At 32.3% G+C, this 27,838-nt stretch overlaps 1 long non-coding RNA gene across 4 annotated transcripts; it reads right to left on the reverse strand.

The window, feature by feature from the left end:
- On the reverse strand, positions 1-26,584 carry LOC110997966. 4 transcript variants are annotated; one of them, XR_006750379.1, is made up of 4 exons: positions 26,455-26,584; positions 14,514-14,706; positions 1,319-1,553; positions 1-204 (listed from the first exon to the last, which is right to left on the reverse strand). It is a non-coding gene; the product is annotated as an uncharacterized LOC110997966 (long non-coding RNA). The 4 variants fall into 4 exon arrangements; XR_002600352.2 differs by lacking the exon at positions 26,455-26,584 and adding an exon at positions 26,134-26,448 and having other exon boundaries at positions 1,429-1,553; XR_002600351.2 differs by lacking the exon at positions 26,455-26,584 and adding an exon at positions 26,134-26,448.
- Positions 26,585-27,838: the final 1,254 nt, after the last annotated feature.

The following is a 27,838-nucleotide window of genomic DNA, read 5'->3' on the forward strand; positions in this document are numbered from 1 at the left end:
GGAAATTATTTATTTTTTATTATGAACAATCTCTATGAAATTTCTCAGATCTAAGATATTCGAAAACACTCTAAAACATTCTCGATAAGGTCATGTAGCCATGTAACTCCGTGCTCGTCATCCTAATGGCGTGTTTATGATGCGCAGGAGTCGAATGGGGGCCCTGACAGCTGACCCTGGTCGATATCTCGGGGTAAGACTCACCTTGAACAAACAATGCTCTGTAAATGACAATAAGAATTATTATGACTAACTTTTTAGTAATTTGCCTTGCCCCGTTGTTTTTTTTATAGAACAGGGGACAGACGTAATTTATAATATAATAATTTTAAAATTATTTAATCAATTATCATCTTAAATTCGCAATATTGGAGTGTTTGACAAATTCAAAAAGGTATTAAAGATGCATGTTAGAATGAACATAGCTGACTAAAATTGTTACGGCTAATGGCGACGTGTATCTCGCTCGTATATAATATATACATATTAATATAAAGTTTCTCATGTAAATAAAATATTTCTGTTTTGTAATGAGAAATAAAGTTCTTTAAACATTCAAACGGGCAGGGGGCTCTCCTGATGTTAAGTGAAACCGCCGCCCATGGACACTCTCGATGCCAGAGGGCTCGCGAGTGCGTTGCCGGCCTTTTAAGAATTTGTACGCACTTTTCTTGAAGGACCCAGTCGAATTACCATTACTGATACAATGTTTGAATTTGAATTATTATGAGTTATTATTATTCTCGCGATTTTCTCCGAAAGGCAGAACCCACTGATTTCCACTTGCTACGGTCCTGACATACCCCTCTCGCTTCATTCATTTCAAGCACCTTCACCATACATGCTCATCGAACTATTAATTTGTCATTTCTGCACCTCTTGGATATGGATTTCATTAATATATAAATAAATTCGTATGGGTAAATTGTGTTAATGAATAAAGATAGATGATTTTTTTATTTCTGTTTAGTGTAGTTTTAGTGAGTGTTACATGTGATTTTATGTATTTTTTTCTAAATAATTTATGTTCTTCTTGCAATCTCTCTTTTAGGGTTGCCTAGAAGAAGTTGCAAGTTTGACTTTAATAAAAAAGATGAATACTGTGCTATAATATTTTTCTCAGAAGATGACATTAATGTTATTTTGTAATACATTTGGTAACTTATGTTCAACCAGCCCACAGATGATACAAAAGTTTGTTAATAGGTCTTTTTTACTATTACAGTGTTTTGTTATTACAACATTGATATACGCAGTACATCGCTGCTTGTAAAGTGAAATCCAGCAGTAGGTTGATTTAGGCGCGGTAAAAGCATACCTTTAATGCTGGCAATGCACTTGCAGTCCACCAGGTGTTGAAGGTGTCCAAACCTCGCTAGCTCGCCTGCTTGTTTATTTTCTTTCTCATAAAAAGTTATGCTTACTCACTCCGCCGGCTCTGCGACCCAAAAATTGTCTTCGAAACAATAAAATTCCAGCGCTCACTGTCCTGCCACCTCCCACCAATTGTTGGCTTTTAGCTGGAGCAGGTCTTGCACTCTGTCTAGTGGTACCTAAAAAAGGTATAATCTAATCTTATTATATAATTACTTATTAAATTCTCGTGTCATGTTTGTAGGCTTTGTAAAATCATATCCAGGAGAAACAAGGTTCACGCAGTCAGCTAGTATAAAAATTACATTTAAATTACATGAGAAATAACATAATTAAACTAAATTTATGATACATGTGTCCATCACTGTTATGTGATAATGACAGCCAAGTAAATATTTTTTTATGTATGTAGATTAATCAAGATTTGCACAGATGCACGTGCTTTTATATACCAGATTTGATGATAAAGAAAATGCAGCTGCGTGGTATATTAGAAAGACTGAAAACAGGACGACAATCGAAACGGTCGATATAAGTCTGATTTTACCTGAATTTTTTTGAAGTTTCAAGCACATTCTATACACCTTCGTAAGGAATAAATATCAATTTTGCTTGGAGCAGATAAGGGACTTTTTCACAAATATTTTTATTAAATTTAATAAAAAATATTATTAAAAGTATTATTAAACTATAGTAAAAAAGTAAAATTCTCAGTCCCAATTACATTGTACATTCAAATAGCAGTAGTGAAAGAATTGTGAAGGTTTTCTTTCAGGTAAAACAAGGGACCGTCTTTGCTGGTCAGGATTTTCGTATTATCACACACCATTGCATCAATAAAATAGCATACAATCAAAAAAAAACACAAAGGTCAAACATGGGTCACCTCTTAATAACCTCATAAATCCAGTGTGGTTGTTCGATAACTATACCACATTGGTCTTAATTAGCATTATCAGAACTCATGGTGATAAAGGCAATACGCATATGGACATTTGCTTAATTAAAACGTTCAAACAATAGCTCCAATTACTAAAATATCTTTGGTACTTTTATGTTTTGTTTTTTTTTTCTAGCACACGTCAAGATAAGACTTAATTAGTAATATATAATAAATTAACATCGCTTGATTATAAATTGGGAATAAATTAAACGTAAAAGCCGACTTCGCTCAAAATTCTACAGTACTAAAAATATTTTTATACTGTTTATCCGTTTTTTTAACATTTTGTTATTATTTATCCTAGAAGAATTTAATCGCAATACAATGAAAAACGAAAATGTTGCCTCAGACACCAAACATTTTAAATATTATTTTAAGTACGTAGCTTAAGAATGTTCTTAATACTCTTAGTAAAAATATATTTATATACCAAAAAATAACTAACATTAAAAAATAATTACTAAATATATTATTAAACTTCCCTTTTGGCAAGGTTCCGAAGCTTTAGCTTACGTTCAGCTTTGTGCAACTATGTGAACATGCTCAAATAATATAAATATAGTCTAGTAGTATAAGTACTCTATTACATTAGTTAAAAAAGATAACATTATATTAGAAAAACTAGGTTGATATTATGTTATTACCAAAAATTATCAATTCGACGTGTACTCTAAAAACTAAATCATACATACGTCTATTCCCTGTTTAACTGTACCATTTGTCTCTATATCTGAGCAGAATTGGTCTAATGGTGGTGACTCTCACCCCTAAGGTAGTAAGTTCGATCACTGTGCCAATAACATTGTACCTTTTATAAGCGCATTCAATTATAATTCGTGCGGTTCTTGAAAAGAAGGTTGAGCACTACTGAGTTTTTCTCTTTCTAAAAACGTCGACTAAATTACATTAAACAAATAACAGTATTACTTTAGTTGCTATAAATGGCTGCTATATTAATTAAGAAGCGAATTTTGTGGCGAATACGCCTGAAGGTTGACGATGACAGGATGTTATGATAAAAGGCAGTGAAGGCTCGCGTCCAGCAGATTTTAAGAAAATGATGTAACCACAAATTTACAAGATGCCGTGTAGATGTAGATTTTAGTGGCGTTCATAAGTGATCATTACATGTGATGATTGTTCTTGATTTGATATTAAGACTCTAACATACGCCGATGACTTTGAGGATTTGACCTCTACTACAAACAATAATTTACTAACGCCATCTAGTCTAACAAAATAGTGAATAGTCTAACAAAACTACGTGAATACGAAACCAATTATTAGCTAAATATAAAAATTTATAAATAAATATTGGTCTAGAAAAAATGGTGGCTGCCAATTATTTAACTAGTACATACATGATTTTTTTACATGTTTAATTCGTTCTGAGGTTAAAACTTTTTAATGTCAGTATTGCTAAAATACCGAAACCGAGTCGTCATCATCATCAGCTGACGATGGACTCTGATGGTTGGTACTGGATCTCGAGGATGGTAACCAGTAGACATACCGTCATTGAGCTCGTTGTAATCAGCTCAGCGAAACGATACTAGAAATGTGACTATATGAACCTGATGATGGACTCCGAAGGTGAGTAGTGGATCTCGAGGATGGTAAGGAGCAGACATACCATCATTGAGCTCGTTGTAATCAGCTCAGCGAGACGATACTAGAAATGTGACTATATGAAGCTGATGATAGACTCCGAAGGTGGGTACTGGGTCTCGAGGATGGTAAGCAGCAGACATACCGTCATTGAGCTCGTTGTAATCAGCTTAGCGAGACGATACTAGAAATGTGTTATATGAACCTGATAATGGACTCCGAAGGTGGGTACTGGATCTCGAGGATGGTAAGCAGTAGACATACCATCATTGAGCTCGTTGTAATCAGCTCAGCGAGACGATACTAGAAATGTGACTATATGAACCTGATGATGGACTCCGAAGGTGAGTAGTGGATCTCGAGGATGGTAAGGAGCAGACATACCGTCATTGAGCTCGTTGTAATCAGCTCAGCGAAACGATACTAGAAATGTGACTATATGAACCTGATGATGGACTCCGAAGGTGAGTAGTGGATCTCGAGGATGGTAAGGAGCAGACATACCGTCATTGAGCTCGTTGTAATCAGCTCAGCGAGACGATACTAGAAATGTGACTATATGAAGCTGATGATAGACTCCGAAGGTGGGTACTGGGTCTCGAGGATGGTAAGCAGCAGACATACCGTCATTGAGCTCGTTGTAATCAGCTTAGCGAGACGATACTAGAAATGTGTTATATGAACTTATTAATATTTAATATTAAATAAATATTAGGTAATATTTACTATAATACCACTATATTTCTTTGAGTTTATTGAAAAAATAATCAATTTCAACGATTCGTCTTCCAGTTGAAATTTTAAATATTTTTCTTGGTTCTGAAACCTACGAGTGCAGCATGTTATATCTAAGCCCGAAAATGAAATCAGAGTCAATCAGACCCAGTACCCACCTTCGGAGTCCACCATCAGGTTCATATAACACATTTCTAGTATCGTCTCGCTGAGCTGATTACAACGAGCTCAATGACGGCATGTCTACTGCTTACCATCCTCGAGATCCGGTCCCCACCTTCGGAGACCATTATCAGGTTCATATAGTCAAATTTCTTGTATCGTCTCGCTGAGCTGATTACAACGAGCTCAATGACGGTATGTCTACTGTTTACCATCCTCGAGATCCGGTCCCCACCTTCGGAGACCATTATCAGGTTCATATAGTAAAATTTCTTATATCGTCTCGCTGAGCTGATTACAACGAGCTCAATGACGGTATGTCTACTGCTTACCATCCTCGAGATCCGGTCCCCACCTTCGGAGACCATTATCAGGTTCATATAGTAAAATTTCTTATATCGTCTCGCTGAGCTGATTACAACGAGCTCAATGACGGTATGGCTACTGCTTACCATCCTCGAGATCCAGTACCCACCTTCAGAGTTCATCATCAGGTTCATATAGTCACATTTCTAGTATCGTCTTGCTGAGCTGATTACAACGAGCTCAATGACGGCATGTTTACTGCTTACCATCCTCGAGATCCGGTCCCCACCTTCGGAGACCATTATCAGGTTCATATAGTCAAATTTCTTGTATCGTCTCGCTGAGCTGATTACAACGAGCTCAATGACGGTATGTCTACTGTTTACCATCCTCGAGACTCAGTATCCACCTTCGGAGTCCATCATCAGGTTCATATAGTCACATTTCTAGTATCGTTTCGCTAAGCTGATTACAACGAGCTCAATGATGGTATGTCTAATGCTTATCATCCTCGAGACTCTGTACCCACCTTCGGAGTCCATCATCAGGTTCATATAGTCACATTTGTAGTATCGTCTCGCTGAGCTGATTACAACGAGCTCAATGACGGTATGTTTACTGCTTGCCATCCTCGAGACCCAGTACCCACCTTCGGAGTCCATCATCAGGTTCATTTAGTCACATTTCTAGTATCGTCTCGCTGAGCTGATTACAACGAGCTCAATGACGGTATGTCTACTGCTTACCATCCTCGAGATCCAGTACCCACTTTCAGATTCCATCAGGTATCAGGTTCAGCAACTTATTTTACTTGGTTGTACAAGTTGCACTTGAAACTTGACAACTCTAAATTTGAGTTTTGTTTGGGTAGGTACTTATATACATATACTTATAACATACAATAATTTCCGAAGTTCATGTCCTCGCCTCACTTGATATTTTTTTTTATATTTTGGCTTCGACACACAAGCGTAGTCCTCCCGTCGCAAAGCGTTGAGGTGGACTGAAGACCAGTGTTGCAAAAGTCAAAAATCAAAAAAAGGGAGATTCTTATGCCAAAAATCGGGAGAAAACGGGAGGTTTTAAAAAATAAAATAAATGCACTTTAGGCTCTTATAACTTTATTAAACAATAAAGATATATTCATATTATTAAGGTTTAGTTATCCTCATCCGCATACCATCTCTTTGAAGCAATTTTTTCGAACATTTTCTTTTCAATATCAAAATTAAAACATGTTCGATATTCTTCTGTTACAACACGTTTAGTATGAAGAAGCCCTACTATAGATTCTGTGGATAATTTATTGCGAGTTTTGGTTTTCATTAGATTTATTGAAGAGAAAATTCTTTCTACATTGGCAGAAGAGTGGGGCAATGATAATATTTTGAAGACGAAGGAACAGATATGATGATGAAACAATAGAAAGTAATGCAATAAAATCTGTACTGTACACTTGCGAACTGACTATACAACAATAAAGTGAATAAGTGAATAACAAACATCTTTGTACATTCAGCACGTACTCGACCATCTCATTTTAAGGTAATTTCCCCCGTACACTCACCAAACAATTATGAATCTTATTTCAAAAGCACTTCGATCTATTATATTTTAAGTATACTGCTGTATTGAAAGGACGTACGAGAAGTCTTGGGGAATCCCATTGAATCGCTTCAGTGCTACTAGATATATTTTAGTGTTACCACAAAAAAAAATAAAAAAAAAGCAAAACTGAAATTCGGGAGATTTGGTCATGAAATCGTTATATCGGGAGGGAAGAGCCGAAATCAGGAGATCTCCCGAAAAATCGGGAACTTTTGCAACACTGCTGAAGACAAGCCGCATGCAGGGCTCGCGGGTGTGAAATTGCGGAGGGAAGCCCATTGCGCTTGAGTTTATTTACCTTTTATTACTTTCCATGCCCAGGAAACGAATTAATACAAATTTTTTTTTATCAAAATAATAATATATGCTATATCTAATAATACGTGTAAGATTAAAATAAATCGCATAAACCGTTTTGGAGCGAATTTGTAATTTATGTCTAATCTACGGTTCGATGGTAAATTTTTTTTTGGGAAATTGGTATTGCTTTTATCTTTTTTGATTTTATCAATCGATACAGTAGGCTTTAACCCACAATATATATTTTTTTCAAATGCATATGAGCGACAGTTCTTCCAACAATTTAATTTAAACTACGGCTAGTTGACCGATTTGAGCACTGTTCAAGTCTTAATAAATAAAATGATTCTGTAATTATTTTATAAGATCGAATGTAAATAGAACTTACATTTGTTGATTACTTAAACCGTCGTTAAAACAACGAGTAGAATTACCGCTGTCGTCGTTAATATTCTTTTTATAGAACAGGGGGCTAACGGGCAGGAGGCTCACCTGATGTTAAGTGATACAGCCACCCATGGACACTCTTAATGCCAGAGGGCACGCGGGTGCGTTGCCGGCCTTTTAAGAAGACGCTCTTACGGTACTTCAGTACTTCAGAGCTGGTTCCACAAAGTGGTGGTGCGTAGCAAAAACTGCGTTGCAAAACGCGCAGTTGTGGAACGGTGGACATTACATTATACATATTCAATATTCCTTAACACAAAGAAATTAAAATGCTGTCTTGTATCCTATGTTCAGTATGTGATGTAAATAGATAAATCCATATTGGTCGAAGTTATAAAAAGTAATATTCAAATCTTGATGATAAAATCATTGTTGTAACTTAACTATTGTAATAAACTATTATAAAACCTCTTAGATATTTATAACACGAATGCAGCTATGCTAGAATAAATAAATAAAAAATATGCGTTATTTAATAATCGTGAAAAAATAATCTTGATTTACATATACGAACAAAAATGCAATAAAATCCTTGTTGGATATGTAATTATTGCTTATGCTGCATAATTTTATGATTGTTATTGGTATTTCATGACGTCAAAGCTTAATGACGTCATAGAGTTACATAATTTGGATTACGTGCAGGACGAATAGCAAATCCAGTTAATTAAATGAGGTAAAAAGTTTTATCCTTGTTTGATTCATATAGTTTACAATGACTTGCAAAAAAAATATTGTCTACTTTTTATAAGCATTTTGCTGGGCAATGACTCAGTGAAGAAATACCTTTAAGGAAAAAGTCCACACGAGGATTTACCGTTTTTCTATTGTAAAGCATTATATATACGTTTTCCTCAAACAATCCATAGTGATAGATATTTTTAACATTATCATATCGCTAAGGTAAGATGTTTTAGAGAGCTTTGATGTTGGAAGATAGTGTAAAGCCAATTTCTGTATACCACTTTAAGAATCCTAAAATACCTAGTGAATATTAGATATCGATGGGATTCAATACTGTCATCAGCAAGTCAACTCCCATCTCTGTATGATAAAACTGAAAAAAACGTTTTAGATAAATTGATTCTTAATTATAACTCAAAAGATACATATAAGACAATTTAGAGAAATAAATCCAAGCACAATTTAATTCAATTCAAAGAGATTGGGCTCTGAAGGCTGACACTTTAAGTAAAAAAATATGAATAAAACAAATGCAATCCGAGGCCAAGACACAAAAAGGCTGGACATTTGAATATCAAGTAAGTACATTATTTAATGAAAACCAATGTATGCAGTCATGCTATCCGTTACACTCAAGTTCCGATGTAAACCAAATTATATACGAAGAATATTTTATCAGAACGTACTACCGGACTGAGAACGATCTTTGATGGATCCAGGCAAGGAGTTGTAGCATAACTGCACCTATTATAATTTGTATAATAATATTTAATTAATTGCCTCTGTATACAATAAAAATATATTGTATATGTTATTGATATTTTATAATAATTAATACCTTTCAAAATTTTGGACACCTGCAAATTCATTAATTCTATAACCTTGAGCGTATTTCTAAAAATCTCAATACGGCCGTTTGAATTTGCGTGTGCATTTAAAAAAAAATTGCATTGTTGGATAGAGATCGGCAAAATATTATAAATAACATAAACTGGTGCGGCTTGTGATGCGGCTGAAAAAGCTAAAACCTGCAAATACAGGGGTCTGAATATGATTTTGTCCCATTTGGTGTCGAGACCCTTGGTCCGTGGGGTCCTAGCACGTTAAGGCTTTTTAGGGAATTATCAAAAAGGTTAGTCGACATCACAGGAGAACGAAGAGCTGGCAGCTACCTCGCACAAAGAATTAGTCTAGCAATTCAAAGGGGGAACGCTGCTAGTATCTTCGGAACCTTGCCTAAAGGGACTCCTTTTAATAATATTTTTTAATAATTAAATTTTAAGGTTAGTCATTAGATATATTTTTATGTATTATGTTATTTGTTTTGAATAAAGTTTCATATACATAAACTAAAACAAATGAAGGAATGGCGAAATATTCTTTAATAAAGCGGCCGTAATTAAGAATATTCCGTTTTAAAGCAATGGTAGTATTATAGAGGTAGCAAACTTGGTAACTACATATAAAAGGTACGAAAATAAATTATTATATGTACTTTATATTCATCAAATATTTTCCTTCTGTTTTCTCCTCACAACCTGTCGACTGCTTACAATAATAATTAAGATATTAATTGTAGTTTTAATGTACATAATGCCTTTTTGCACCTTCATGGGAAATTGAGATCATGCTCGTTTTAATTCATCAATCTTATCTTAATATTATCTTTACTAATATTTTATTTAGATTTTCCATCCGAGTTAAGTGGGCCGTAAACGATAATTTAATAAATAAGAAAAAAAATTCGAGCCGTATAAAATGAAGTAAATTAAAATAACTTTGTAATTTGCGCTTGCATGGCAACCTTATTATTTGAAATAGTGGTAATTACAGTTTTTGTAATAGTATTTCACGTAGTCACTTTACAATGTTTCTAGCAACTTTGTAATGGTCTGTCTGTCTTTAATTAATACTATATAATAAATTTTATAATTAATTATTAATTTTATATAATTTTAAACGTGACTAAAAAGTGATTTAAAAAATATTTATAAATAATAATGGCTTTGTATGTTCCTTCATATTAAATATATATTATAATCTATCAATTAATCAATCTTAGAACTGTGCTTTGTAAAACTGTGCTTAATATTTCTGTTTCAATGTGTATTCCGTTTTGGCTTTTATTTTTGATTAGCTGTAATACTTAAATAAAATAAATAAATAAACTTTACAAGTTTTCTCATAGTTATAAATTTTTGTGTCTGATTTATATATTTATTATATCTATATAGTATTTTAACGTAACAACAGTCCAGTTAGTAACTTTACAAGTGCAGTGTATAATAATTATTCCTTTAGTTTTGAACATACACAGGTGTACAACGTTCAGTATAAATTATGGTTTATTTAGATCCCTAGTTCGTCTCGGTTTTTGTTAAAGGTGCAGCCATTGCAAAATGGGCTGGCGTGGGCGTGGTATCGTGCGAGCGGGTTAAAAAAACCTGTAGGTAAATGTTCGATATTTGTTGGTGGGGATTGCTTTTGCCAATCACTTAATATTGGTATACTGAAATCGAAAAGCATTTTTGTGGAAACTTAATTAAAATGTAAACGCAAGACGTATTAAACTTTATTGACGACTGTTTCGTATACGATATATACGTATACGTACAAGTAGTAGTAACAATAGGGCTACATAGTACATAAAGTATTCTATTCATATATATGACCTTTAGTGCATTTATAGTTCAATATCACCGTGTTGTTCAAAATTAAAATTATCTTAACGCGAGTAAAATTAAATAAAATCGATTACTGATTAATTTTAATTAATTTCGTTTTAATTTTCCGATCTGGTAGTGGTGGGTTTTTGATAACAGCGGGTTGAGTAATGACGTTTTTAGTATTTTAATTACAAAAAATATCTTTCTAAAAAAGTATCTTTAATTCTCAAGAGCCACAGTCTATACGTAAAACGAAATTGCGGATGAGATGTAGTTTGTAAATATATCCACGTTATGTTAAAAAATAAAAGGCACGCTTGACATGTTTTAAAACCTGTTGCAACTGTTACGGAACGGATTTTAACTGCACATTAACGACAAATTGCCTGTGATTCTGACGTATAAAAAATACATATTATTATTGTTGTTCTGATTTGCCTTGGTCCATGCTTTTTCAAAGTTTAACTTCAAGCATTGACCAGTCAGTGAGTTACGGCCGGTTCATACTTGTCTCCGTTTTACTGTTCCGTTTTATCACATACCTTTTTTTTTCGACGATGGCGTACGCGACTTTACACATGGTACAGTATTCTGTATACAGTAAAAAATATCGTTCCGTAAAAAAATTACATTCCGTTTTGTCATCGAATACTGGACGACGGAAAAGTAAAAATTACAAAAAATATTAAAATAATTAAGATACGTAGAATTTTAACGGAACGTAGAATAGCAGCGAATTTTCTGTTCACACATCGCATCCAGTAATGACGGATCCGTTGAAAGTTATACGCTGTCTATGTGTGAACAGAGCATAAATTTTTGACGTATCCGTTAAGAACGTACCAGTAAAACGGACTACCATATGTGAACGGGCCGTTAGGATGAGAGAACGTCTAGTTTCAACGAGAGACGAGAACTATATTCCGTAGGTCACTCCATCACTTACGTTAATATTTTTATTCAGAATCTTTGGCTTAGTTTATGCCAAGTTACGAAAATCGGTGACTTCAGAGCTAAAACTACTGATACATAATAAGAAGTATACCGCCAGGTAGGTATACAAGCTTCTTGCACAAGTTGCATTGAGATTCGTTGGACGCAGAATTAGTTCTTAGGTCCTTTGCTACAAAGAGCATGATCTGTTAGTAGCGAGTTTACCATGCAAATGAACAATGCAATTTTAAAATAAAAATACGGGAAATTATTTCTCCTTACACTTTTTACAGTGAATTAATTGTGAAGCCGTAAAGATTTGTACTCTGAAAACAAAAAACAATAGAAACCAGACTTCGCGAAGTTTGACAAGGACGTTTATGTTAAAGGTTTTATAAAATTGGCTTCGCCGCGTCTCGGTTTAGCCCTGACTTCGGCCGTCTTATAAGTTATCTGTAACGTATTTACTTGTAAATTTTTCCGCAGCATATAATTGTATCAATTCATATAAATAGGTTTATCTATATAAGGGCCTGTTTCACAATGTCTGGATAAGTTCCAAATATATATAATAAAGCTATTTATTACTTATTGGTAGGATAAACAGTATTTTTGCGTTTCACGACTGTCAGATAGCGCTATACGTCATGAATTGCGAAGTATCTTATTTGGAACTTTTATCTTTCGAATAATTTATGTGTTGCATAGCTATTTGGCACTTTATCCATACATTGTGAAACAGGTCCTAAGTCTTATTATTAATCTGATATTTAAAAAAATCAAATACACAACTACACGCAATACGCGAGCGAGTTTGCCGAAGCCGCGTACAAATTATTTGAAGAAATCTATTAGGTATGAGGGTGTGAAATTATTTAATCAATTACCATCTCAAATTCGCAATATTGGAGTGTTTGACAAATTCAAAAAGCCAGTAAAAATGCTGTTAGAATGAACACAGTTGACTGAAATTAAGACGGCTTATAACATGTATCTCGCTCGTATATATACATATTAATATTAAGTTTCTCATGTAAATAAAATATTTTTTTTATAATGAGAAATAAAGTGCTTTAAACATTATTTAATGGTAAAATACAATTTGTTATAACTCTGTGACTTCTGTGAGGATGTGTAATATAAGGTAGATAAACGTTAAGAACAGGTACGTCGTTTAAGCACTTCCTTGCAAGAAGTTGCAAAGATTCGTTGAACGTCCAAAAATAGTTTTTAGGTCCTTTTATTTCATACATACTTCATTGTAATAATCAATTATCCTGAAACTATTTTAAACTTTTTAATTCCTTAGTAAAAAGCTATTGAACGTATAAAGAACATGTGTAACAAGAGGGGTGTATGTTAACAATATGGTAAGATTAGTGGGAAGGTGAAGTTAAGGGTGGGTATTGTATCTGCTCAATAGTTTTGTATAACAATTAAGTGTCAACTGACAGCGACGGATAAACCATGTCAGGTTTTCGTTCGCTGTAAAATGTACCTAAACCTAAGTTGTTAAATTAAATAAAAAATCTTCAAAAAAAAAATGAATCGTTAAGATTTACGATGTCCTTTGAAGAAATCCCACGCAAGCTAAGCTGGTATGAACTAATCACTAAGAAAAATAATTCCGTTAAAAAATAATGGGGAATAAAAGAACAATTCGTATGATTGGCCATATAATAGTATTTTATTTGGAAAGTACCGATTAAAATATTTACATAACAGCTAAAATTGCCAATAAATATGTATTATAATAGTATTGATGTGTCCATATATAGTATACATACGTATATGCCGCTATTCTGGTGAAAAGTGGCAGAATAGTATTCTAAAATTGATCAAAACCGTTATATTTAGTTTTAATTTTGTAATAATGGCAGCTAGATGATTAAGCGAAAAAGCTACAGATATCAAAAACCATACAATATTAAAAAACCCGCGCGGGTTTTCCACTTTACAATAAATTACCAATTAATATTTAATTTGCACCCACAGTGTCTGCCGTTGGCTTTTAGAATCCATATACCCGAATGATATAAATATTAAAATAAACTTGTCTGTTTAATTAAGAAAATTTAGAATAAACACAATCATAGCAAATATATTTCTCTGTATAGTTTAAATTTAATTTGGAAATATTAAATATTGCTGGGTTTTAGTCACAGAAATCCTTGTGTAAATTCATGCATATGTACACGTGAACATGCGGTTCAAAGTTATGATATGCTTTAATTTTCAACAGACGAGGCCGTGGTCATTGCCTTGTATATACAGATATAACTGCTATTTCTATTCGTTCCAGGAAAACGATTAATTAATATTTTACATACAATTTAAACAAAGGAATCACTAATTAACACATGTGATATTAAAATTATTTATAAACGTTATGGTGGTTACACATACATTGGATATTGGGAAAGATATTTGATAGGTATGAAACTGTTATCAATTATAAAAACACAAATGAACAAATTGGAGGTACTTGTTCCAATTTTTCCAGCCCAGAAAAAGTTGTTAAGAGCGTACAACGTTTGAATTATTTTAATTATTCAAATCATTTGTCAAATCCGACTTGATTAATTACCAAAAATGTAGCTAAATTTAAATGGCTTTTGTATATACGTACGTAAATATTGAAAGACATTGATAACGGAAACGTAAATTGGGAGATAACCAGGATTTGTCGAAATAATTTAAACAGAACTGAATACTTTATATTTTCCAAAAAAAAAATGTTCACTCACGATAATAATACAACAATAATCACTCGACGATGTCATCGTTTTTCCAATTGTAGTCTTGTTTTAAAATCACATAAAAACCATTAGGATAGCATCTTTGGGGTATTGGTCAAGGCCTGATTTGTGAAGGTCGTACGCCAGCAAGCACACGTGAATTGAACGAGGCGGGGTCGTTTACCCGGGGCTCAAGAAAAATCTGTAACAACACAGCTAATAAAAAAACATATTCAGATGTACGTGATACCTAAGACCTTTAGAAGACAAACAAATGTATCAACCAACATATATTTATCAGTTTATATATATAGTTTAGGTCAGCTCTTTTTAGGTTCGTTAGAACTTTAGGTAGAGTTGGTTAATTAATTTAAAAAAAATGAACTGAACCAACCATTAGAAATACAGCTTCCAAACTCTTCAGTATTATATTTACCAACTAATAATTAAACGCTTAAAAAAATTACGTATGAATAACTTATTTTGTTTAAAAGGCGCAATTAGGTATTAATAAGACTTTAATAGCAAAGTTTGGAATACTTGAAAAGTCAATATTAAAATAGTGACGAAGTTTATGTGAAAATAATATTCAAAAATATCATCAATACAATAATAGTTTTTACTCTTAACTTTGGTCTTTCTTTTGAACTAGAATATTTTATTAAAACTTGTCTACGAATGATTTATCAAATTTTCAAGTGTCAACATTATTGAGTTCTGACGAGTTTTAAATCGATAAAAACATATCCTATAAGATTTTACAGTCATACACGTGCCATGAACATTTTGCGAGAACACTGATTTAACATTAGAGTTAAGTATATCTTAGCACTATACATAATATATAAAATTAATTGCTATTCTTTTGTCTGACTTTAATTAAAACTCGGCAATGGCTGAACCGATTTAGCTAATTATGATCTAAAAGTATTTTCAGGATTTCAAGGAAGGTTTAAACGGTGGAAAACAAAAATACCACTCCAGAAAGGATCACACGATCCTTTTGCATGAGCTCCAACTCTTAGGGACGCGTGTGATCGGTGGTGGTGTTTATAATATATAACAAATCGTAGACAGGCAGTTGCTCTTGAGAGCGCTAAAAGTTACTTTTTTCATAATTAAACGTCTGGAGTTCCTCAAGGATCTATATTAGGTCCCTGTTATACAATGCATATCTTTGACATATTTAGTAGAATTAAAGATTCTAATTAAAAAATATATCTTAAAGGACAAAGATGAATACTGTCACAAAATCCTTCGATACAAGCTATCCATGGTAGATCGGATCGGTGCATGTGGATAGATCTTTGTATGAAAATGTCAAATATTGGTTTCGGGCATTAGACTACTATCTAACGCCCGATCCATCAGATCTTTATTTAAATATACGTGAAATAGTATGAGCAGTGATGGCCTATTGTTTTCGATATCTTATTACAAGATTTTTAAGAACAAAATACAATTTTAATATCAAAAACTGTTCTGAATTATGTAGGTATATTTGATGTTAGGTATCTCTTACAATAACACGATAACCTTGTATTTAAATGCAAAATTGTTTTGCGATGTTAACGTTTTCACATATTTATTGGAAACTGCACCCTATAAAATAGTATTAAAGTATTATTTGCATTGTAGAATAATTTCTGTTATGAAATATAGTTTGTGTGGTAGGAGTCCATTACAGCCAATCAGAGACTTTACAAGTCAGACTTCGCATATAATCGAATTATTAAAATGTTTAGAAATAGATTCTTCAAATATTGGAGTATCTAAAAGTAAAATGAATTACTGTTAACTAATTTCATATTTGGAACCCAAAATTTTTAATTTTCGCTTTCCGTCATTTAAATTTAAGTCGTAGTTATTTATAAAAAGTTATCATTTGCTAAAGTTATATGCAAACCAATTGCTTCAAATGTATTGTTAATAAAAAAAGTCCGAAGTTAAATATGATAAAATTCTTCTTTTAATATATATGAAAACTAATTTAAATTTATCGACCCGTTGCTTATAATATGGATTTACAATAGGAATTTGCAATTCAGGGCTATACGAAAATTATGATTTGTCGGTCAAACAAAAGGCGGTTCTGGAAGACGGGACACTTACAGAACATTTTTTCCAATATATTTATTTTGGAATTTTAAAAGTTATATATCATGAAACATCCATTCTCGGTTCTTAATATGAAAAATTATATGAAAAGTAATACTTTTTTTATAAATACATAACCTAATGTTTATAGCATACTATGAGCTAAAATAGTTAAACTGTATTGTTATCAATTTTGTTTTAAACATTATTCCTTAGAAAGAGACGGAAAAAAATTACGTTTCTTTAAACGTAATAATTTACTGCAGTGCAGAATCGGTTTTTATCAATGAGAGAACAAATTTTACACCAAAGCGTTTATATTATTATAATGCATAAATAATTAAAGTATAATTTGTATTAAACGGGTATGAACTGGCTGTACAACTGGACCCCGTTCAGACAAGTTTTTGCACCAATTTTTATTTTTAACCTTCAAGTCTCAAAGCCGCAACCGCAGGTTATGAAGTGTTCAATTATTAACGAATTTTAAATCACACTTTTTACGGAATCGTAATGGCGTTTGATTAAAATTAAATTAAACATTTATTAAAATATAAGAACTGTTTAGCTATTTTTTTTATAGAACAGGGAGCAAACAGGCAGGAGGCTGACCTGATGTTAGGTGATATCGCTGCCCATGGACACTCTCAATGCCAGAGGGCTCGCGAGTGCATTGCCGGCCTTTTAAGAATTGGTACGCAATTTGATCGTAAATGCCGTCGTAAATTCTGGGTCAGGGGTAAGAAATAATGATAATAATAGTTGCTTAAATAGTGCAATGAGATTGTGCGGTACATACAAAATGTGCAAAATAATAATAGAAATTATTAAAGTGAACTTCAAATGAAGGCTTACAATATTACATCATACTGTGCCACTGGTAAAGGCATGTAAAAAAATAATGACGAAACAGGAAATTCGAAAAAAAAAAATTAGTCTTTAAATATGTTGTAAAAGTTGGTATAAATGAGGTATTTAATTATTTTATTTAATGGGTACAAATCTCTGCCATGTCTACTTAAATTTGGAATTTATTCACTACGCCTTTGAAATTTACTACTTCTTAATATTTTGATGGAAAACATAAGCCGTGTGATGTTAGAATAATGCCATAATGGAGTCTCCTGGGGATTAAGTCTTAGCGCATGTCTTAATTAAATATGTATAAAATACGTCAGTGAATCTTTAAGCTAGAACTGAGCATTGTATTTAAACTTTTAATGTATTACAAAACAGCAAATATTGGTCGCAAGGACATTATTTATGTATCATATTATTTTTAATAACAGTATAATAAAGTATGTATAAAATATAATAAGTACCTGTACAATAATGAATGTATGACATTATTGTAGCTACATAATCATACGACAATATTTTATTAAATATACTGAAATCATAGATTTTAATTAGCCGTTAATGTCAAATTCAAATTTTAAGGCGTTAGCTAAGATTGCGAGAGAAAGACAAAATGATCTTTTTCTCGAAACTCATGGCGGCATCTCGTTTGGGTGGGAGACTAAGATAGTTAAGGCTTTTGCAATCTAATTGGCTATCGCGAGGAACAAAAAATGCAAAAATTACTACCTAGAGACTGAAGCCATTTGGTTTTGAGTCTTGGACTTATTTTCATACCAGGAACTCGACTTTAAATTATCGTGACTGGAATAGTCCAGTATGTATGCATAGGTATACGGTAAACGGGCATACGGATTGATTGTAAATAACAATATATAAGAAGCTTACGACAGTATTTTTTAAAACAGTGTCATACTTAATTACAAATGTTTTTTAATGGGCCTTGTGTAACGAAAAAACTTACTAAGCAATTTTGTAGTTATAAGTCGAAATGCGAAAGAATGTAGAAATTTAGTGGTTTAAGTGAACAAGATGACGTGCCGTCAAATCGCAGCTATACACCAACATATTTTGCTTTATGTGTATACCACTTTCCCTTCAGATGAAAAATCGACGACATGACTCAGGCACAGAAGGCTGATCGTGAAAGAGGCTTACATTACCAATTTGAAAAAAGCAGGGTATTCAATAATTAATGTAATATAAATCATTGAGGCCATGAATCAAAAGGAAAAGTATACGAAGAGAATTGAACTATCCTTGTGTTGATATTAAATAATTCACGGGTGCGATTTTGTACATTCTGGGTTTGTGACTGAGTGTGTGTGTGATTTATTGGAACTAAATAAAATTGTCAAATTTAGCATCACGTCAATATATTATTTCCATAAAACGCATATGGGCTCTATATGACACTTGCATTAATTATCCCTAAACACACCCATTCGACAAGGCAAAACTCTTCATTTCAATTGCACAACTAAGTTTCCTTAACAGAAATATTAGTCGCTTAGAATTTCCTCGTTCGTCAATTATTAATCCTTATGATTTATTACAGCGGTTTTATGCATATAATCATTATATGGTGTTAATAATTTTATTGTCTTGTTTACAAAGTTAAAATACCCTTTTACTGTAAAGCCGCATTTTCACATCAAAATCACTAATATCCCATACAAAGTTAGTTACATACACTGACTATACTATTAAGATAAATAATGTTTTTATTGATTTGAGCACGTACGGGCAGTAAATGTAAAATTAGAAGCATTTAATAATTAAATAAAATCATTTATTTCAGACCAATTAATAAGTCCATATGTTGTTAGTATAGTAAAACTTATAACTATGTTAGTAAAATTATTAAAAATATTTAATTCATTAGTCTACGTTTATTTGAGACACCCGGTGCATGGGCTTGTAATGAATTTTTTTTTGACGTTCATAAGTCTAAATTATGTTACCTATATGAATAAATGATTTTTGACTTTGACTTTATTGAACATAAATAAACCCAATGTCTCCTGGATACTAATTAAAAAATAAACTAGTAGTAGTTTATCGCGGACAAGAGGTACAGAATACGACCTAATTTACGCGGGTCTAATGCACAATTAGTTTTTAATACAATCAATTTTTTAAGCAATTAAAAGTACAAAGTTTTATTTAATATTTGTGATTTTAATTAACAACTAAAGGAAAAAAGAGTGCAGGATTTCAAAATAAATATTATTTCTTGTTTCGATTTATTAAACTATTAAGATTTTGGATCACATATGTATTCATTAGGAATATATTTGGGCTGTCATACTGTAAGCATCGTAATTGTGTAGCTCCGTATTATTGAGTGCTAAAAAATAATTTCGTACACTGTTCTTGAGACTGCGACGTCACAAAACACAAATTGAAGTGTCGTCCGTGTAGTGGAACTACCGATTTCACACAATATCACGTAAGTTCTTGAATTTCAACAAAAGTATCTCCAAAAAGTGATAATTAGAGGTTAGAAATCCACCAATCATATTGAGCATAGACAAAAGATCAATGACATTGACACTTGTCACAGTAACAGCTAACTAGTGTTGCCAGAGCAAGTAAATAAAAACTACCACTAATTACGTTCCATAACACGCAGATTTAGTTTACAAGAATGGAGGATCAGTTTCAACTATTGTTTGATAAAATGAAGAATGAAATCTTGAACCAAACAATAGAATTGAAAGATTCGATAACAAATAATATAATGGAGAGATTAGACGAAAAACTTCAACCTATTATAACAGAAAATAGAAACTTAAAAATAAAAGTAGAAAATCTCGAAAAGGAAGTAGAAAGTTTAAAAAGAGGAAAGAAGCAAAACAATTTGATAATGTTTGGAGTAAATGAAGGCGAAAGGTCTACACAAGAATTAATACAAAATACAATACATATTTTCAAAACTGACCTTGACATACAATTACAAGAACATGAGATAAACAAAATATATCGTCTAGGAAAGGGAAAGTCTTCTGGAAAACCAAGACCAATTCTGATTTCCTTTACGAGCGAATGGAAGAAGAATGAAGTTATGGGAAAGAAGAAAAACTTCAAAAATGTATATGTTACAGAAGACTACACAAAGGAAGTAATAGAGAAAAGGAAAACGTTGCAGGCGCAGCTAAAAGAGGAGAGAGAAAAGGGAAATATCGCGTACCTGAAATTTGACAAACTAGTAGTAAAAGGAAAAAATACTAACATAAATAAGGAAAAGCGCAAAAGAGAAACATCATCATCCCCACAAAACAATGCTCAACCAAGGAAACAACAAACTCTAATGCCGCCGATTAACAATAGACCAAATGCTTTCGACGTAATGAGGATTAGAGCTAATTCTCTTTCGTCTCTTCCCGCTAAGACAACAACTAACAAAGAATAACAATTAACTGTCGGTAAACGGAAAAATAAACAGCTCAACATGAACCAACATAAAATAACAAAACAAAATACTTCCCCAAGCCGACTGGTCATCGTGGGGAAAAATGACCACGACCCTCTAAAGGAAAAAAATAACACTAACATGAAAAACAAAGTAAATGACATCCACATAGCAACTATTAACTGTCGATCTCTTAGAACACCTGAAAAACTCCAAGAACTAGAGCTGGCAATAGAAGAGTTAAAGTGGGATATTATAGGTATTAGCGAAATGCGCAGATTTGGAGAAGGTATAGAAAACCATGGCAAATACGTACTACATTATAAAGGGGAGACGCCCGGGCTGTATGGAGTTGGATTCATGGTGAAAGTAAATCTAGTCAACAACATAGAAGAACTTAGTGGATTCTCGGAACGTATTGCAATCCTTAATATAAAACTGCCCGTGAACGGAGATAAAGAAGAGAGATGGTCTATTATACAGGCATATTCACCAACTGAATCTGATAAAAAAGAGGACGTAAAAACAATTGAGGAATTCTATGAAAATCTCCAAAACGCTATTGATAACGCACACAAAAACGTCATCGTGATGGGAGACTTTAATGGACAAATTGGGATTCAAAATAGTGGGGAAGAAAATACCATAGGAAACTATGGGTATGGAAATAGAAGCAAAAACGGAACAAGACTAGTAAACTTTGCACTGGAAAACAGATTAAGTATTCTAAACAGTTTTTATAAAAGGAAACCATCAAAAAAATGGACATGGATCTCACCCAATGGACAATATAAGAATGAAATCGATTTTATTATGTCTAATAATAGAAAAGCCTTCAAGAACATTTCGATCATAAACAATTTAAACTTCCACACAGACCATAGGATGGTTCGAGTTGCGATGTCAGGAATGTTCAAGAAAACAAGACGATTTCAAAATAAACAATTAGCGGTACAATACTCAGGTGACCCTAAACTATTACTTAATAATCTTCAAACATCTCTAGATGCCGCGGAATTAGAGAAGAAAGAATATCCATCGATACAAGAAAAGTACAACCTATTACTAAATCAACTAAAAACAGTAACCAGAAAAACAAACAAAAGTATCAAGAAAGAAGTCTCACTTACAATCAAACAATTATTACAAGAACGAAAAGAACTTTTACGACAAAAGGAAATTAAAGGAAACCGCCAAAGAGTAACAGAAGTAAGCAAAAAGATCAGTGAACAACTTAGGAAAGAAAGAAAAACTAAAAGATCTAATACAATGAAAAGTTACATAGAAAAGACAGGAGGAATAAAAAAGGCATTGAAGGAGTTAAACTACAAAAAGGACTGGATACCAAGTATGAGAAAGAAAGATGGTAATAGTACAGGTAAAAGACTCGAAATATTAAAAATCGCTACAGAATTCTACCGAAACTTATACCGAAGTCAAAAAGAGAAAGACACTATAAAAGAAAACGACGAAATAACTAATGAAGAATATATACCGGAAATAATGAAGGAAGAAACCATAAAAGCAATAAATACACAAAAACTCGATAAAGCCCCTGGATCTGATCTTGTTACAAACGAACTTCTAAAAGCAACGTTACCAGTAATCGCTCCAAGACTTACAGATATATTTAATGAAATTATCAATACGGAAAACATTCCAGAGGATTGGACAAAATCTACAATTATACTACTACATAAAAAAGGTGACAAAGGAGATATAGCAAATTACAGACCAATCAGTTTAATGTCCAATATTTACAAAGTGTTTTCAAAAATAATATTATCTAGAATCACAAACACACTTGAAGAAAATCAACCCAAAGAACAAGCTGGATTCCGTAGACATTTTTCAACAATAGACCACATACACGCCCTTAGACAAATACTCCAGAAATTTAAAGAATATAACAAAATTTACTACATAGGGTTCGTGGATTTCAACAAAGCATTCGACACACTTGAACATAGATTTATCTGGGACGCACTAAAAGATCAAGGCGTACATGCAAAATACATACGGATACTGAAAAACGTATACACAAAAAGCACCACACAAGTAAAATTAGAATCTATAGGCGAAGAATTTCCGGTTGAGAGAGGTGTACGCCAGGGAGACCCAATTTCACCAAAAATATTTGCAGCAGTTCTGGAAATGATATTCAGAAATCTGGATTGGACGAATAAAGGACTAAATATAAATGGCGAAAATCTGAGTCACCTACGCTTTGCAGACGACCTAATCTTATTTTCGGAAAACCCGAAAACCCTAAAGGAAATGTTGCAACAGTTAGCGGAAGAAAGTGAGAAGGCAGGCCTGTCAATGAACTTAACGAAAACAAAAGTAATGTCTAACTCCTCACAAACAGAGTCCATAACAGTAAATGATGAAGAAATAGAGTATGTAAAGGAGTATGTGTATTTGGGACAGTTAATATCTACTGAGGAATGTATGCAAAAAGAAATAGAAAGAAGAATAACTAATACTTGGAAGAGATATTGGTCACTCAGTGAAGTCATGAAGAACCAGGATATGTCTATGAGGAACAAGAGGAGAATATACAATATGTGTATCTTACCATGCTTACTATATGGGTGCCAAACATGGGCATTGACAGAAGAACAAGCAAGGAAAATAAAAGTTTGTCAGAATGGAATGGAGAGAAGCACAATAGGAATTAAAAGAAAAGACCGAGTTAAACTAAAATGTATCAAAAACAAAACAAAATTTAAGAATGCATACACAACATACAGGTGCTTAAAGTGGAGGTGGGCTGGGCATATGATAAGAGAGAAGAAGGAGAAATGGACGAGAATAATAACTGAATGGCAACCACGAGATAGTAAAAGAAACAGAGGCAGACAGACTAGAAGATGGGAGGACGACATCAAAAAAGTGGCGGGCCCAATATGGACGCGCATAGCGAAAAATAGAACAGAGTGGAAATCTTTAGAGGAGGCCTATGTCGAAAGACAAGCTGAAATGTAGAAACGACCGTTTACCGATACCTGATTTATGAAAAGAAAAGAAACTGTTAAAAGTTATAAACGTATTTGTAAGAAAAATTACTGTAAAAATAAGTTCAGCAATAAAGGCTATTTTATTTTATTTTATTTTTTATTTTATTTTATTTATTTTATGTATTCATTTACTCCAATATAATAGGTTCTATTTGTATAGGTGTAAAGGATAAAACTGCAAAAACGATTTAATATAATATAAATTCATATGTGTGTAAATCAATGGAGATGGATCTTCTAATTCTGACAGATGATGCTTAAAATCAAGGAACTGGACTGCAATAGAATAGTTTTTTTCTTATTGTGTAATATTTGAATTACGAACATCAAAAGAATTCTATGACAAACTTTATAGATTAATTTAAAAATAAATTACAGGTTACAAAAAAGCTAGGATGCGCGATATTTCTACAGTTAATTAATCTATAGCCGGATTTGCACGACGGGTGGATGTTATTTATTTCTCTTAATCTCAATGTAATATAAATATTTGTGTATGTGTAATGATAAAATATATTTAGGTATTTAAACATTTTATTTTTAATAACCTTATTTTAGCCAGCAAATAAAAAGATTAAAATAAACTTTTTTACCTTATACTAAATAAGAATTTGTCAAAAATAATTTTAAATATAGACAAAATTTATTGTTTTTATTTTTTATGATACAGCATAAAAAATACACAAAACCTTTTTACCCTCTACGATCAACTATTTTTTATGTGTTAATTATTTTTTTTGATTTGAACCTCATAGTTATATAGAGAAAATTTCACAGAAAAACCTAAAAAACCATTCTGAAAAAAACAAACAGTCTAGAATAAAGGTAGCCTAAGTAACAACATTCAGGACAAACGAGTTCACAGGGACAGCTAGTCAATATTATAATCGTCAACTAGCAATTTAGTTAACTGTTCTACAATCTACAATTAACTGACTATAAATAAGTATAGCAAGTTAATTGTCACCATTGTTTTTGTTACCAGATAACTATGAAGAATTTCAAGAAGGGCGGCTGTTAGGAATGAATTCGCAAAATGTCAATACTAAATATAACATCTAAGCTTTCATGGTACCGACATGGTTTAATAATAAGCCTAATTGTACGTTCTCATAGAAGAAAGTTGTTTTCTTTAACACAGGGTTAGCGTAGCTTGAAAGCTAGTGATTTTCTATATAACATGATCTGCATAATATACATACTAGTTGTGACGCGGCCGTCTCGCAGATGTAGTCACCTAATGTATAAGAGGTCCCGTCAAATTATCGCTTACGACATAATTTCTACGAGTTTCGCGAATAACTTAATTATAACTAACACATAGGTTAAGAGAGAAAATAAAACATGTTTTTTAAAAGCTTTTATCAAACCTATAAATATTACGTATTTTTCTAGATGATAACGAAAATAATCTAAAATTACAAGTGAAGTCACATGTATAATATACAGTATTGATGTATAGACATCCAGTTTGCAAGACCATAACTTGTACAATTCGGCGGCCATTTTGTATGTGGACAAGCAGGTGTCACCGCGAGTGTCTTTGTAAAGTCAAGTCTTTGTAATTTGTCCATGTTAACGGTTTTAAAACGCAACAAAAATATAAAATAATGCGAAATTAAAATTCTTAAAAATCGTTATGTAAGTGACATTAAAACTAACACAACCACTACATTACTCATACAATTTATTAGGTACATTTTAATTTTTTTAATGTAATCGTTAAGAAACCGACATAGAAGACGTAGCCAAAAGTATAGTATGAAATGCTGCCAGTGTTAAAGGTATACTGCCACATGGACCAAACTTTAAATTTATTTTAATCTTCTTTTTAACAATTTTTATTAAACCACGAATGATTGATTGTTCAGGTTTAAAAAAAATCAGTATCCTTAAAAAGATTATCTTATAATAACAAGGCAATAAAATTGAGAGTATTTAATCGCCATAATAATTTTAATAAAACTGCAACCTATTTGGAACAAGTTCTCTTTTCATAACAAACGTACAAGCAGTTGATTTTCTACTAATTTAATGTATTATCCTAAATAACAGATACAACCATTTTAGGCATCTCCAGTCAAATGACTATTATTGCGAACGACAGAATGTGATAGAAATATGAACAATTATATCAAAACAGAAACGAAAATCGTTAATTTGTTCATGCAATTTGACATTTCTTATTTGACTTACATAGTCCTCTTCTTTTCTTCGTAACACTTAATAATAATTTTACCTTAAATCTGCCATATTACGTTTCACTTTATTATCGCATAACATTCAACACATACGTAGATTACATAGACGTCGAAAGAAATTAAATGTGTATAAAAAAATAATCTAAAGAGTTATTTCACAGGTTTTCTTCAGGAAATTTCAAATCGTCCTGCCGCGGCAGGAAAAAATAACACAGAACTTAGAAATCACTATGACATACATATTTAAAAAAGGAATCACTCTGTAAGGATTTGTATGACGTCACATGATTTTTTAAATTTAGAATTCATCTGCCGTTTCACTTATACATATTGTTGTATTTATTTTTGCGCGAGTTTACCTTTTGAATCTTTTTTTTTTTGTAAACACCAAAAATCAAATTTTGATCTGTTCTGTCTATCAGTTTCGCAACTGAACTGCCGATTGAAATGGTTATCGTTTTATTTAAGAGATATAACTTCCCGCTTCGAGTTTGATGAACTTCTGAAGATATGCGAATATATTAAACAGCTGAGACACGTGTAAGTAAAGCATTATACAGGATGGTCCGGGATTACGAGAACTCCTCAATTTAATTATATATTACTAACGGATCCGGCACCTGTAAATTACAAATAAACAAATCAAAATCAAACAAAACAAAAATATGTAAACTTAAACTATTCTCGAATCGAGAAGATTACTTATACACGTACTGGAGATTTGCATATCATTTAGTATTTTGTAGTACTCCCTGTAATCAGAAGCTGTTTTAAATCTTTGACCTTAACTTATTAGAAACTTCATAGTACTTTTGGGGACTTAATAACTTTTGTCAATACCTCACAGCCTGTATATTCGCGTCCAGTCAAAGCGATTGTCTTTTACACGTGTACGCCAATCCTCGTGGGACCTTGAAATCTGCAGTGAAGTTTGGGCCAAGACACCGTGACTGACATGACCCCTATATTGTCTACATGCTTATCGTGCCTTCTGTCCTATTTTTTACGACCAGAACCTAATCAGACATGTTTAAAGCTTCATGATCGAGAGAAACTACTCGTTATAATATAATTATACATGTATTAGTATTTTTTAATGTTTAGCAAAATATTATTGTAGTGATTACTTGGTTAGTGATATCTCAAATTTTCAAAAAAATTCTCAAACATTTATAACCTATATTAAAAATTGTATATGTATAAACAATTTTAATTAAAATAATTGTCGTATAATCTTAAACTATTTGCCAATTATTACTATTATATTAAACCCATATAATCTAAGCGATAGCACTTAAACATTATTGTAAAGAACAATATAAAGTCTAATTAATTAAATAAAATTAGTCTTTATATATTATATCTTCTGTGCCTGTGTTTGTAATTAAACTCCTCTTAAACTTGACCGTTTGTATGAAATTTTTTGTGTCTAATCAATTTGATTTTAGAAATTGTTTTAGATTTACAATAAGACAATTTTGATGTCTGTTATATTATTTAGAAATAATAATTAGAATACAACATCTATTGGGAAATTAAGAATGAATTCCATTATTTCTTAAGATTACTTTTTTAAATTGTTTTTATTTTTAAAATATATCTTTAAGAACATGGCCTTGTATAAGACAACAGTATAACTAATTTCAAATTTCACATTGATTTAACCATAAAAGCCGTAGTACGGTTGCAAGTCGACGCGTTATTTTTTGTTATGTTCAATCAGAACCTTCTGTCTGTAGATTT

The sequence above is a fragment of the Pieris rapae genome, chromosome 8, assembly GCF_905147795.1.
Source record: "Pieris rapae chromosome 8, ilPieRapa1.1, whole genome shotgun sequence".
In the NCBI taxonomy this organism is placed as follows: domain Eukaryota; kingdom Metazoa; phylum Arthropoda; class Insecta; order Lepidoptera; family Pieridae; genus Pieris; species Pieris rapae.